The following is a 12,943-nucleotide window of genomic DNA, read 5'->3' as shown; positions in this document are numbered from 1 at the left end:
TTGTTCTGGCAGCAAAACTGGCTGTTCTGTTTCTCTCTCCACTGAGGAGCCTTGTGATGTGATGTGTAAAATGTCAGGAATCATTAGGTGACTTGACTCGCTGAACCACCATCCTTCCCCCTTTCCCTCCCCCCCCCTCTTTCTGACCCTCCTCCTTTGCTGCAGAGAATTTATTTAAAGCTCCTTCTCCTCAGAACAGGGCCCTTTGTTGGCACTGGTGAATTTCTGGGGAAACATGATGCATTGTTGAGTCGCTAGAATTTCTCAAACTAGGTCAAGTTAATTTTTTAACACATCCATAGTAACAAGCAAATCTGCATATTGCTTAATTACACACCAATAATCCCCCATGAGATCTACATTGTCACTGCTCATTCTCTCCCCCCCCCATTTTTAAATATCCCCAGGAGCTGGGGGTACAATGAGGAGTAACAGGATGAAGCTGAACAAAGGAAAATGCAGGTTAAATATCCGGTCAAAGGCATGCATTCTGTAAGATGGTGGGATGGTCTCCCAAAGGAAGTAGTGCGTTGCTTGTGTCGTCTAAAACTGCTGCACAGAGCACGTGAGATCTTATTCATCTGACATCTTCCCGCCAGTGCATGGTTGACAGAGGAGATGATCATGAACGTCTCTTCCACTTCTAATTTCCAGCTGTTTGGAGATGGCAAGAACAGCGTTCACTAAGATTCTAAATGGCAGTTCAGCCATGTACATATTTCCTCCCTCCCCCTCCATTTTATTTGCCTGGCATGAATGTGTCCTTTGTGATCAAGGCATTTGTGTGTGGATGAGAGCATCCACGGTTTGTTTAATTGCTAATACCTAGCTCTCCTTCTATAGGTCTTAAAGTGCTTTACAAAGTAAGTCAGTATCATTATCCCCATCTTACAGATGGGCAAACTGAGGCATGATGTGAAGTGATTTTTTTGCCCAAGGTCACCCAGTGGTAGAACTGGGGATAGAACCTAAGTCTTCTGAATTCCAGTCCAGTGCCCTGTTCGCTAGGTAACACTGCCTTCCATTTATTGGCCCCCCTACTCAAGTTTCAGTCATTTAAACAGGGAGCAGAAAGGTTGCCATGTGGTGATGTGTCATTGGTCATCTACATGAATAAGCAAAGTGACCTAGCTGGGAGTGGAAGGTGCTTGGCTATATTGGTGCAAAACCTGTGTCAGGATTATGGAGCTGGTTGCATCTCTGGCCTCTCTTCGTGCACCCCCTCAGCTGTCAGCCCTCATGCCTTTACCTGTCTTGGGAGTGAGACTTTGCACTTCTTCCACTCTTAGACCAGGATCTGGATCCAGCATCCTGCCTGTGCTAGCCACTTATCCACTCAGGCCTGTGCAGTACTATCTGTCCCTCTTCCCTTCAGGAGCCTGTGACCATGAGATAGCAACCAACCACTTTTTAAAAACAAGCAGGTTTATTCGTAAACGGAACAAAGAGTTGGAGAAACTGCGGTGAAAACAACAAACAGCCATGCTTAGCTAGCGGAGACTAACCTTACACTTAACTACACACTATGGCGGGGTGGGCAAACTACAGGCCGACCATCCTGCCCGGCCCCCGAGCTCCTGGCCTGGAGGCTTGCCCCTGGCCCCACCCTTGCTGTCTCTTCTCCCCCCTTCCCCCCCAGCCTCAACTCACTCGCTCCGCCGCTGGCGCAATGCTCTGGGTGGCAGGGCTGTGAGCTCCTGGGGCAGCACAGCTGTAGAGCCTGGCCTGACCCGGAGCTCTGTGCTGCGTGGTGGTGGCAGCAGCGTGGCCCAGCTCTAGCCGGGCAGCAGCTGTAGCACCGCCAGCCACCGGTGCTCCAGGCAGCGCAGTAAGGGGGAGCAGGGGGGTTGGATAGAGGGCAGGGGAGTTTGGGGTGGTGGGCAGGGGTGTGGATAGGGGTTGGGGGGTGGGGAAGAGGGGGTTGAATAGGGGCGGGGGTCCCGGGGGGGAAGCCAGGAAGGGGGATTCAATGGGGTGGCAGGAGTCTGGGGGCAGTCATGGGACAGGGAGCGAGGGTGTGTGGATGGGGCGGGGGTCCCAGAGGGGCCGTCAGGGAATGGGGGGGTTGGATGGGGCAGGAGTCCCGGGGGGGGGGACCCTCTCCCCTAACTGGCCCTCCATACAGTTTACTAAACCTGATGCGGCCCTCAGGCCAAAAAGTTTGCCCGTCCCTGCACTATGGGTATGTCTACAGTACAGCTGTGCAACTGCAGCTGTGCCGATGTAGCCCCATAGTGGAGACACTTCCTACATTGACAGAAGGTGTTTTTTCCATTGATGTAGTTAATCCACTTCTTTTGAGAAGCAGTAGCTTGATTGACGGAAGAATTCTTCCATCAATCTACTTTCAGCACAGTGGGGCTTGGCTTAGGTCACCTTAACGATGGCACAATTTTCATTGCCCTGAGCAATGTAGCTAGTTGATCTAACTTTGAAATGTAGCCCAGGCCTTAGTTAGATGGGCTTCCTTCTGCAGTTGCAGGAAAAGAACAGACCGAACTTAAGTTCTTTTAGGAGGCCAACGTGCTCTTGGAATCCAGCCTTGTCTTCGCTGCAGAAAAAAATGGTGTTAACTCAATTGTAAGAGCACATTTTTTGTTCGTTTGCTAGTGAGGTCTGTGTCTTCCTACCTGTCTTCTTATCCTCTGCGCCCCTCAGTAAGGAAATTCCCTTTTCTCAAAGCCCTGCCCCCTCAGTGTGCCTGAGGCCAATTACCCTAGTATTCACTGGCTTTTGTTACAGGGCCTAGGTGTGAAGTCTTTTAGTCTTTTGCCATGCCAAAAAAAAAATTGACAAGTTAGGCTGCTGGTGTGCTGAGACCTCGCCTGTCATGCTGACTCCCTGGACTCCCCTCTCTGACTGTGTCTATCTGTTGTCTCTTGTCTTACACTCTCTGTACACGTCTCTTCTGTTTGTACAGCGCCTAGCACAATAGGTCCTGGTCCATGACTGGGCTCCTCGGGGCAGTGATAACACAGATAAATAACAAACCAAAAAGGCCCCTTATTTCAGATGTCTACACGGGGAGTTACACCAGGATAACTACATATAGCATTAAAATTCCATCACCTAGTATTGCTGGTGAACTTCCCCAGGTAGACAAGCCCTAAGAGAGTGCCCCCATGATGCTTTGCTGTTTGCCAGTTTAGACCCATTCAGCTTTACTGGCTTGCAGTCACTGCTCTCCTGCCTGGGAATAGGGTGACCACATGTCCTGATTTTATAGGGACAGTCCTGATATTTGGGGCTTTTTCTTATATAGGCTCCTATTACCTCCCACCCACCCCCTGTCCCAATTTTTCACACTTGCTGTCTGGTCACCCTACCTGGGAGGGAGTCTGCTGGGTCTGTCTGCACTGCTCTGACATTCCACCGTCTCTGAAATCCTCTGCATAAACCTCACCTCGGGGTACAGATCAACAGTCCCCGCCTAGCGCCCCCATGCTCACCACACCCTGTTTCTCAATCTCCGCTCTGCCTCTGCACCGGTCTCTCCTGAGTGCCATTACCTTGAACTAGGCTGCGTAGAAAGGAGCCAAGAAGGGACAATTCTGTGGCAGTAAGAGACCAGCCTGGAAACGTGCAGTTCATAGAAGCCCGGCCACTTTTATATTGAGCACTTGGCAGTCTGAGGATAGTTCCTTCTTAGGGTCTGGTATGTGGGTGTGGCCTCACTCTGGAATGGATCTGCGTGCCCGCGATCATGTTGCAGTCTGCTTAGAACTCCTTAAGCTAGGCAGGACTGGACCTGCTCGGAATTTGGATGGGAGACTTCAAAGAAAATCCCAGGGTGCGGTAGGAAAGAGTTTGACTTTGTAGGTGGCACTCTTCCTTCTGGCTTGCCCCGGCAAGGCCGGACGAGCAGCTGGAAGGGAGTTCTCCTGAGTGATAGGAGAGAGCCCCGGTGGGGAGCATTGGCGTGGGGGTTGGGCTAAGGTGAAGAGATGGAGTGTCTTTCAGAAAGGAAGCTGGGAAATGAGGCCAGCCTGTCTCTGGATGTAGTCTATCAAAGGAGGGGGGCCTCCTGTAGTCAGCCGCTTTTGCCTAAGGTTGCCAACCCTCCAGGGTTGTCCTGGAGTCTCCAGGAATTAAAGATTAATCTTTAACTAACGACTGTCATGTGATGAAATCTCCAGGAATTAATCCAACCAAAGATGGCAACCCTAAGTTTTGCCCTTCCTCCTGTCCTGCCTTGCAAGTGACATCATCTGAGCGGCACTCAGGATGGTGGTGTGTCTTCTGCAGGCTGCTCAGCGCCCCCAGAGTCCTGTGTAGCTTCTCTCCCGCTGCCCCAGCAGATTTTCAGTCTGCTCACAGTGGTGGTACAGGGAGACATGAAAGGCAGGACATGATGGGGCGGGGGGTGGGTGGGAGGGGAGGAAGGGCATTTGGACTGAAGGAGGGGACGGACTTCCCTTCTGGGTAGGGTAGCAGTTCAGTCTCTTTGGCCCATGCAGTCTTTCTCAGTTAGTGCAAGGTGGGGTGATCCGTTTGTGGTGAGACCTACCAAACTCCTCTCATATAAGGGTCACCAAACTGCCAATGGATGAGAGAAGAGTGAAATGAGATGAGCTAGAGTAAGATACGTTAGGATTTAGAGCAGTGAGATTAAAAGATGGAGTGGGGCTTGTGACCATGGGGGGGGGGGGGGGGCGGGGGCCGGCCTGAGGGGGGAGGGGGAGGGGGGGGCGGGGGTGGGGGAGGGGCTGGCTCTGGGAGAAAGCCATGAAGGGTGTACGAGAGGGGGAGGGGCGTGTTGTTTCCAGATTCCAGTGAGCCGAATCATGCCTTTTTCAGTCCAGCTGCCATGACTACTTGGAGACGAGCAACAAAAGCGAATGGTCAGCACCGAGATGCTCTTTGTTCACAAGTCACGTCTGACCCACTCTGTTCCTAGCTCAGTCTCCAAGTAACTCAGTGTGAAATACCTGAAACTGACCCCCTTTGGGGTGACCTTGAGCCCCGTCCTCCCAGTGCTAAAAGCACAAGCTCCTAGCACTTCACCTAACTGTGACTCTGCTTCAGAGCAACAAGCAGTACCAGCTCATGATCCTTTTTGGTGGGCCAGCCACAAGAGGAGGACAAAGACCCACATTCTCCTTGTGTGGATTATACATCCAACCAAGAATGATCCAGACCTTAAAGGTACAGTCACCACTGACATGCCGTCCGCACAGTTCTCAAAGCTCTATACATAACAAGGGTTAAACAATGTTTTCTCCTGCACCACTCAGGGTTAAAGGAGGAGCAGGGTGATGGAGCGGTAGTCCCTGTCCTTCTCTGCTAACAGGAGCTCCCACTCTACTCCCTGCTCAGTCGGTAGGTTTTCAAAACAAACAGCAGTCTCATCTCGGTTGGGATTGCGATTGGTCATGTGGTATTCTTTCTGCTTCCTGACTGGGCAACACATTTTTCCAACAGGAAACTAACTAGCGAACTTATGTTGTGAATTTTCAGGCGATGGATCGCGTGTGATAAAACGGCTGATTGGAAAATAGCTTCCCAGGTAGCCAGCTCTCGACTTAGTCACAAATGAGTTGTCACCACCTCCAAATTGCACTTAATCCAGTGTGATCCTTATTTGTGGAGATATTCCGGAATCTTCTCTCCCTCTCTCCCACCAGCTCTCCTGGTTTTGATCTTGCTGGCACGTTGGAGGCATGTAGACTCTCATTACGCCGTCAGCAGCACAGAAAATGAACATGGCAGGAGCCAAGAAAAAATTCCACTTGAAGGTTTTTTTTTTTATGCAAACTTTCTTTTTTTGTAGAACTGGGTCACTCAAGGGGTGACAGCATAAGAGCATCATCGCCTAGGTAATGTATCTTGTTGCCATGGTGACCGCTAAAGGCTGCATCCGTCAACAGCTTTACAAAAATTGACAGTTGAGTGAGAGTGAAGATTTTAATGAGGACAGACACTTCCTTGCTTAGTTTCAATAGCCGAATATTCTAAAAATACCCTTCCATCTTGTTAATATTTCCGGGTCTCCAGAGTGTAAATTAATGTGCATAACCTAGGCACTTTCCTTGCAGTTCTTGACACCCTGGAATATTCTGTCAAAGCTGAGTGCAGCCCAGCTGTTGAGATGATAATAGCACAGTGCAGTTCTCCTGTTCGGATGTTGTGGTTTTGGCATGACCGCCTTTTTTTATTCTCCTTTAATGTGGAACCTCCTGCTCCCTCAGTTTCCCTTCCCACACTTACTGCTGGAATAACTGGGCAATAAGTACTTCTCCAATATCTCCATCTGCTCAGTGCCTGCTGGAGTGTTGATACAACGAAGAATGTTTGCAACTGCTGGGGAAGTAATTTGATTGATAACTCTGTGAGGACTTCAGTTGTGGGTCCTTCATCTCCTCCATCACCCGATGACATGATTTGTTTGTATTATTGACCCAGCACTGGGCTCCGGTTTTCTAGTGTGAATAACAGCCATACAGACCACTCAATGCTGTGGATCTGCTGGCACAAGCTGCTGCTGCTTGCTACGACGGAAGGGTGGCTGGGTCAGATTTGAGTGGCGTTGTGACCCTGTGCATCACTCCTGATCTGTTCTGTTCCCTTAGACCTATTTATGCCTTTGTCAGTATGCAAGTTATGCCAACTTGTATTAAAGTGTTGGGTGACGGGGAAGCTACCTCAGCAGCAGCAGAGCATGAGAAAATGTTTTCCTGCTACACCCCTCTTTTCTGGTTCCTCAGGACGAAAGCCGCAGGTTCTTTTAGACTCAGTAATGTGTAACTTGCACCGCATTATACACCCCCTCTGGATTCAATCCAGAGTCTCTGTCTAGAATAGTGGAAAACAGAACATCCTTTCTAAAGAGATTTAACTCCGAACACTGGTCTCTTGTGTGTGTGAGCTCCAAGCAAGCTCCCAAGACTGAATTACAAGCCCCTGTAAGGAGAGGTTCTTAAACAGCAACGCGCAGAGCTGCTGGAAGACCTGCGACTTTGAGGCATGTTCAGTAGGAAACCCTTGAAGAGCTCAATGGGTGCAACTTGGATTTGTCTGTGCGCTGCGCTCGGAGCAGCCTGGCTTAGTGCTGTACACAAAGGGGGCTGCTCAGCCAGTCGCACAAACACCAGGCCTGGGAATTACTGATGTTCCATGAGCTGAAACTGCTGTTTCCATTTAGTGGCTTCGCAGCTGGTGCCAAAATCTGACAGCCCTGGAGCTTTGAGAGGAGGAAGTGGAGCAATAGCCTATGGCAGCTGTTCCTGGCAAGGGCAGCACTGTCCTGCCTATGGGTTTAGCACCCCCTGGTTTTGCCTCTCTTCCAACCCTCCGTGGCTGACTGCCACTAGGGGAGTTTATTTGTGGTTGGGACTTGGCAGGGGCTTTGTGAAGGCTGGTGCCAATGCTATTATAGGGCTGAATACTGCAGGCAGTTCTGGTTGCCCCATTTCAAAAAATATATTAGAATTGGGAAAAGTACAGAGAAGGACAACAACGATTAGGGGAATGGAACAGCTTCCAGATTGGGGGGGGGGGGGGATTAAAAGACTGGGACTTTTCTGCTTAGAAAGGAGATGCTTCAGGGGGAGGGGGTCTGACAGAGCTATAGAATCATGACTGGTGTGGAGAAAGTGACTAAGGAAGTGTTATTTACCCCTTCACATAACACACGAACTAGGGGTCACCCAGTGGAATTAGCAGGCAGCAGGTTTAAAACAAACAAAAGGAAGGACTTCTTCACACAATGCACCGTCAACCCGTGGAACTCATTGCGAAGGCCAAAACTATAAAAGAGTTTAAAAAAAGAATTAGATGAGTTCAGGGAGGATAGGCCCATCAATGACTATTAACCCTGATGGTCAGGGATCCAATCCCATGTTCTGGGTGTCCCTAAACCTTGGAGTGCCAGAAGCTGGGACTAGATGACGGGCTATGGATCACTTGATAATTGTCCTGTTCTGTTTTATTCCCTCTGAAGCATTGGTCACTGTCGGAAGACCGGATACTAAGCTAGATGGGCCATTAGTCTGACCCAGTAGAGCCATTTGTAAGTCAGCAAAGGGTGAAGTTGAGTGCACTCTCGTCACCTTCCGGTCTCTCCATGGTGGTAGCCCTGGGTTGTTTCTGCTCAGGTGTTTCTTGGCTGACCTGTCTCAGAGCTGGTGCAGCCAAGTGCCTGAAATGGAGTGAGGAGGCCACCTATCGTGTTAACTTAGGACCCTGTCACTTCTCACGAAGTCCCACTGGGACTTGGGCTCCGATGTGACTTAAGTGTTATGAAATGTTACCCTCTTTCCTCAGCCCTGTGGGGAGTCTGCTCAGGAATTAACAGCGCCTTAGATTGGGTTAACTCATGACTATAGGCCTCCTTTGCGATGGGAGACCCTGTAAAATGGAAGCTCTGGGCTCCTCTGCCCACAAGGGCGGTGTGGAGCTGTGCTGGTAGATACCTGAGAGCTGTGGGGCCTGGGTACCAAACCCACTGTTTCTTGGGGGGAAGCAGAGGGAAAGCCTCTCCTCCCCCCCATCCATTGGGGCACCACTGTCACTGCTTTCATTGCTGGACTATTTTTTTTATTGGTGCCAGGAGTCGTGTTTGCGCCCTGGAGGTTGGTGCTCCAAGGACCGGAGGAGATGGCCTTGATACCGGTGCCTTTAGCACATCTAGTGTCCGTGCTTTTTCTCTCCTGCCCTTTTCCAGGACTGAGCATGCTGCCTCGGCCGACCCAGAGTCCAGGGCGCAGCATGTTACTCAAGGCCTATTATAAAATAACAACAATCCCTGCAGGCGCACACTGTGCAGCGACTCCTCAGTGTGTATGGTGAATATTAAATCAATCTCGCACATGCTCAGGATTGCTGGCCTGAACCAGCACGGGCTAGAACTTAGAGATGGTGGGTGGGGGACAATGACGCTCCATTAGCTTATCTAGTTCTTCCCTCTGTTTCTCATACACACACCCCCCCCCACTCCACCTCATCCCTACCGACCTCTTTTTATCAAATGACTGCTACTGAACTATCTGTCTGATTGTGTGCTTTGTTGGAAACTTCTACCTCTTCTGATCACCCCGTCCATCACCCTACCCCTAGGTAGTGCAGGATCCCATCCTCCAGCAGGATCTGTTAATTTTGGGAGCATGGAACTGATAAAGGCAGAGATCCTGTGTTGTGTGTCTCTTTAAAAGATTAAACCTTTTAACAAATGCCTTGTTGGAGACTGGAGCAATAAGCGCGCCTATCCCTTAATTCCTTTCGGTGTGGCTAAATAAATGTGAACGAGGCCAATTTAATATGACAACTGAGGGATGTCAAGTTTCTGTCTTCATTATGTTAAAAAGTATACTTTATTTAAAAGCCTAATTTCCAGTACTTAGACATTTTGCTGTAGCTCCTGATTCCTCCTTTCCTGAGGGGTGGGGGAAAGTCAGCCCCTTGGCATGGTCTTAATTATAGTGCCTGTCTAGTTAACTGCTTGTCACTTTTCTTGCTCTTATTGTTCAGATTGAATAGTCGTTTATTAGTGTCATTATCTTTCCCTTCCTGAAGGGCAAGTAAACAAAAGCCTATCTTCTGAAAACTGATCAAAACCTTGGTTAGAATTAATTCTCAGGCAGGGAAAGGTGCATTTTCTGCAGGTCTTCCTTAAGCCTCCAGTTTCTTTTTTCTAAACATCTTTGAGTGGGTAACTTGGAAGTGCCTTTGCCCCTCTCCAAATTGCCTGGTTCATTTTGGTCTCCACTTGCTTTTCAAGATTTACCTGAGTGCTTTCATAGCATGCCAGCCAAGGCTTTCAGAAGACGCTAGTGGTTTTGGAGTTCCCCTTTTAAATGTGTTTTTGTTTTGTTTTGTTTTTGTTTTTTAAGGGCTGTCGATTAATTGCAGTTAACTCACGTGATTAACCCAAAGAAATTAATCGCTGTTTTAATTGCACGGTTAAACAATAGAATACCAATTGAAATTTATTAAATATTTTAGATGTTTTCCTACATTTTCCTATATATTGTATTCTGTGTTGTAATTGAAATCCAAGTGTATATTATTTTGATTACAAATATTTGCACTGTAAAATGGTAAACAAAAGAAATAGTATTTTTCTATTCACCTCATACAAGTACTGTAGTGCAATCTCTTTGTCATGAAAGTGCAACTTACAAATGTAGATTTTTGTTGTTGTTACATAACTGCACTCAAAAACAAAGTAATGTAAAACTTCTCAGCCTACAAGTCCACTCAGTCCTACTTCTTGTTCAGCCAAATTCTAAGACAAACAAGTTTGTTTACCTTTATGGGAGATAATGCTGCTCTCTTCTTATTTACAATGTCACCAGAAAGTGAGAACAGGCATTTGAATGGCACTTTTGTAGTTGGCATTGCAAGGTATTTGCCTGCCAGATATGCTAAACATTTGTATGCCCCATCATGCTTCGGCCACCATTCCAGAGGACATGCTTCCATGCTGATGATGCTCGTTTAAAAAAATGAGTTAGTTAAATTTGTGACTGAACTCCCTGGGAGAGAATTGTATGTCCCCTGTTCTGTTTTACCCACATTCTGCCATATATTTCATGTTATAGCAGTCTCGGATGATGACCCAGCACATGTTGTTCATTTTAAGAACACTTTTTTGCTGCAGATTTGACAAAATGCAAAGAAGGTACCAATGTGAGATTTCTAAAGATAGTACATCACTCAACTCAAGGCTTAAGAATCTGAAGTGCCTTCCAAAATCTGAGAGCAATGAGGTATAGGGCATGTTTTGAGAAGTCTTAAAAGAGCAACACTCCGATGCGGAAACTACAGAACCTGAACCACCAAAAAAGAAAATCAACCTTCTGCTGGTGGCATCTGAATCAGATGATGAAAGCGAACATGCATTGGTCTGTACTGCTTTGGATCATTATCGAGCAGAACCTGTCATCAGCATGGACGCATGTCCCCTGGAATGGTGGTTGAAACATGAAGGGACATATGAATCTTTAGCGCATCTGGAATGTAAATATCTTCCAACGCTGGCTACAACCGTGCCATGTGAATGCCTGTTCTCACTTTCAGATGACATTGTAAACAAGGAGCGGGCAGCATTATCTCCCGTAAATATAAATAAACTTGTTTGCCTGAGTGATTGGCTGAACAAGAAGTAGGACCGAGTGGACTTGCAGACTCTAAAGTTTTACATTGTTTTATTTTTGAATGCAGTTTTTTTAACATAATTCTACGTTTGTAAGTTGCACTTTCACGATAGAGATTGGACTACAGTACTTGTATTAGGTGAATGAAAAAATACAATTTCTTTAGCGTTTTTTAATGGTGCAAATATTTAATCAAAAATAAATATAAAGTGAGCACTGTGCACTTTGTATTCTGTGTTGTAATTGAAATCAATATATTCGAAAATGTAGAAAACATCCAAAAATATTTAAATAAATGGTATTCTATTGTTTAACGGTGCAATTAAGTGCGATTAATTTTTTTAGTCGCTTGGCAGCCCTAGGGTTATTTTTGGGGTTTTTTTTGTCGGGGGGTTTTCTTCCCCAGAAGGTGCTGAGCCTCCCATGCTCTGAAAATCAGGCCCCTATGTCTCAAGTTGGGCACCCAAAATCACTAGTCCACTTCTGAAAATCTTGGCCCTTTACGCCAAAGCAAAGTAGCTATTGTGGGACAAGCAGTTCAGACCCCTTCAATGAAGAAGCTGCTTGAAAGAAAACTAAATCAAGGCCAGAAAGAAGCACTAAACCCTCCTCTCCTCCCTCCCCTCCCCCCCCCCCCAAAAAAAAAAATCTGGAGGGGGGAACTTGCCACAGATTCATTTTAAACCAGAGATGTCACTTGGGACACTTTGCAAGAGTGAAATGGCTTGAATTTGAGACTAGTCACATGTAGTTAATAGCTTTGTTGGGGAGGGACTGTATACCTTCATGTCTGCAGAACACCTAGCACAAGTTATTTGTGTGTTACAACAGCAGCTCAAGTCTTAATGCCAAAAGTGTTTTGGTATGTGGAGTCAGGAAGAGGGGGTTGGATGTGGTCCAAAGTTTGCTGTGGATATCCCGGGGTGCATCATTCTGGGACCTCTGCACTGAAAGCCCTGCTATTACATGGAACGTAAAGATCTGAGCTTGGTCCAGTTTTCTCATATGTGGTGTGGTTTTTAGATTCCTTATTCCTTTATAACCACGCATGCTGGGTACCTGGTTAGCAGTAACACTGGCTACAGATATCTCTGCTTGGCTCAGTGCTCATGTATCTTTCACAGGTTACCTTTATAACACGGATTGCAAGGAATCTCTTCTACCCTCTCCTCCAAAGAAAACAGCAGTGCAGATTGTTAGTCTCTTTCAAGTATATGAGCAGGGGCTGTTGCTGCTTTTTCTTTCTTGCTGGGTTATTTCCACTTGGGGACTCTTTCAACTTTTTATACTGGTCTGAAGATCACAAACAGCTCTCCTACCAGTTCCTCCACCACCCTGACGTTGCTCATGCCTTCCCTGGCAGAGATCCAACCCCTTGAGTCAGTCTCTGAGTTGGAGAAACGCTGCTCTAAATGCCAGCTTCTGACAGTCGTTTGGGAGCTACAAGAAAGAATGTGGAGATGAGCTGAGCACTCTGTATCCCCCCCCAGCCCAAGGCTCGGCAACTACAGGCTGCCTCGGTTGCGCATCTCCTGCGGGGCTGTAGTAATGTTGCTGAACTCTGTGGACTCAGATTCTTCAGGCACAAGTGATATACATCTCCAGCACTTCACTGGAGATAGTTTTGCCTTGTTCCTTGGTTTGTCATGAGAGCACTTCGCTTTAAAGGAAGCTACTCACTGGATTTTTTTTGTCATGCAATCTCTGGCTCTAGTCCTTATATAATGAAGATCACTCTCTTCCTAGTTGCCCCCTGCTGCCCTAATAAGGGTTAATACCCCGTCACATGGTGGTCCGCTGACTCTAGTGGTAGCCTGCTATCTTACAACAAGGGGAGATGTGCCTTTTGA

General features: G+C 47.5%; 1 protein-coding gene and 1 long non-coding RNA gene across 2 annotated transcripts in view; one reads left to right on the top strand and one right to left on the bottom strand.

Moving 5' to 3' along the window:
* LOC112120556 (acyl-coenzyme A thioesterase 11) overlaps positions 1-12,943 on the top strand; it is a 67,990-nt gene that overhangs the window by 4,397 nt on the left and 50,650 nt on the right. The window lies entirely within an intron of this gene.
* Positions 426-3,596, bottom strand: LOC113406545. Its single transcript, XR_003369792.2, has 3 exons — positions 3,510-3,596; positions 1,250-1,379; positions 426-654 (listed from the first exon to the last, which is right to left on the bottom strand). It is a non-coding gene; the product is annotated as an uncharacterized LOC113406545 (long non-coding RNA).

This window comes from Terrapene carolina, unplaced genomic scaffold (genome assembly GCF_002925995.2).
Source record: "Terrapene carolina triunguis isolate 2854851 unplaced genomic scaffold, T_m_triunguis-2.0 Scaffold103, whole genome shotgun sequence".
NCBI lineage: Eukaryota > Metazoa > Chordata > Testudines > Emydidae > Terrapene > Terrapene triunguis.
The sequence above is the reverse complement of the archived record's forward strand: the minus strand, read 5'-3'. Positions and strand labels throughout refer to the sequence as shown.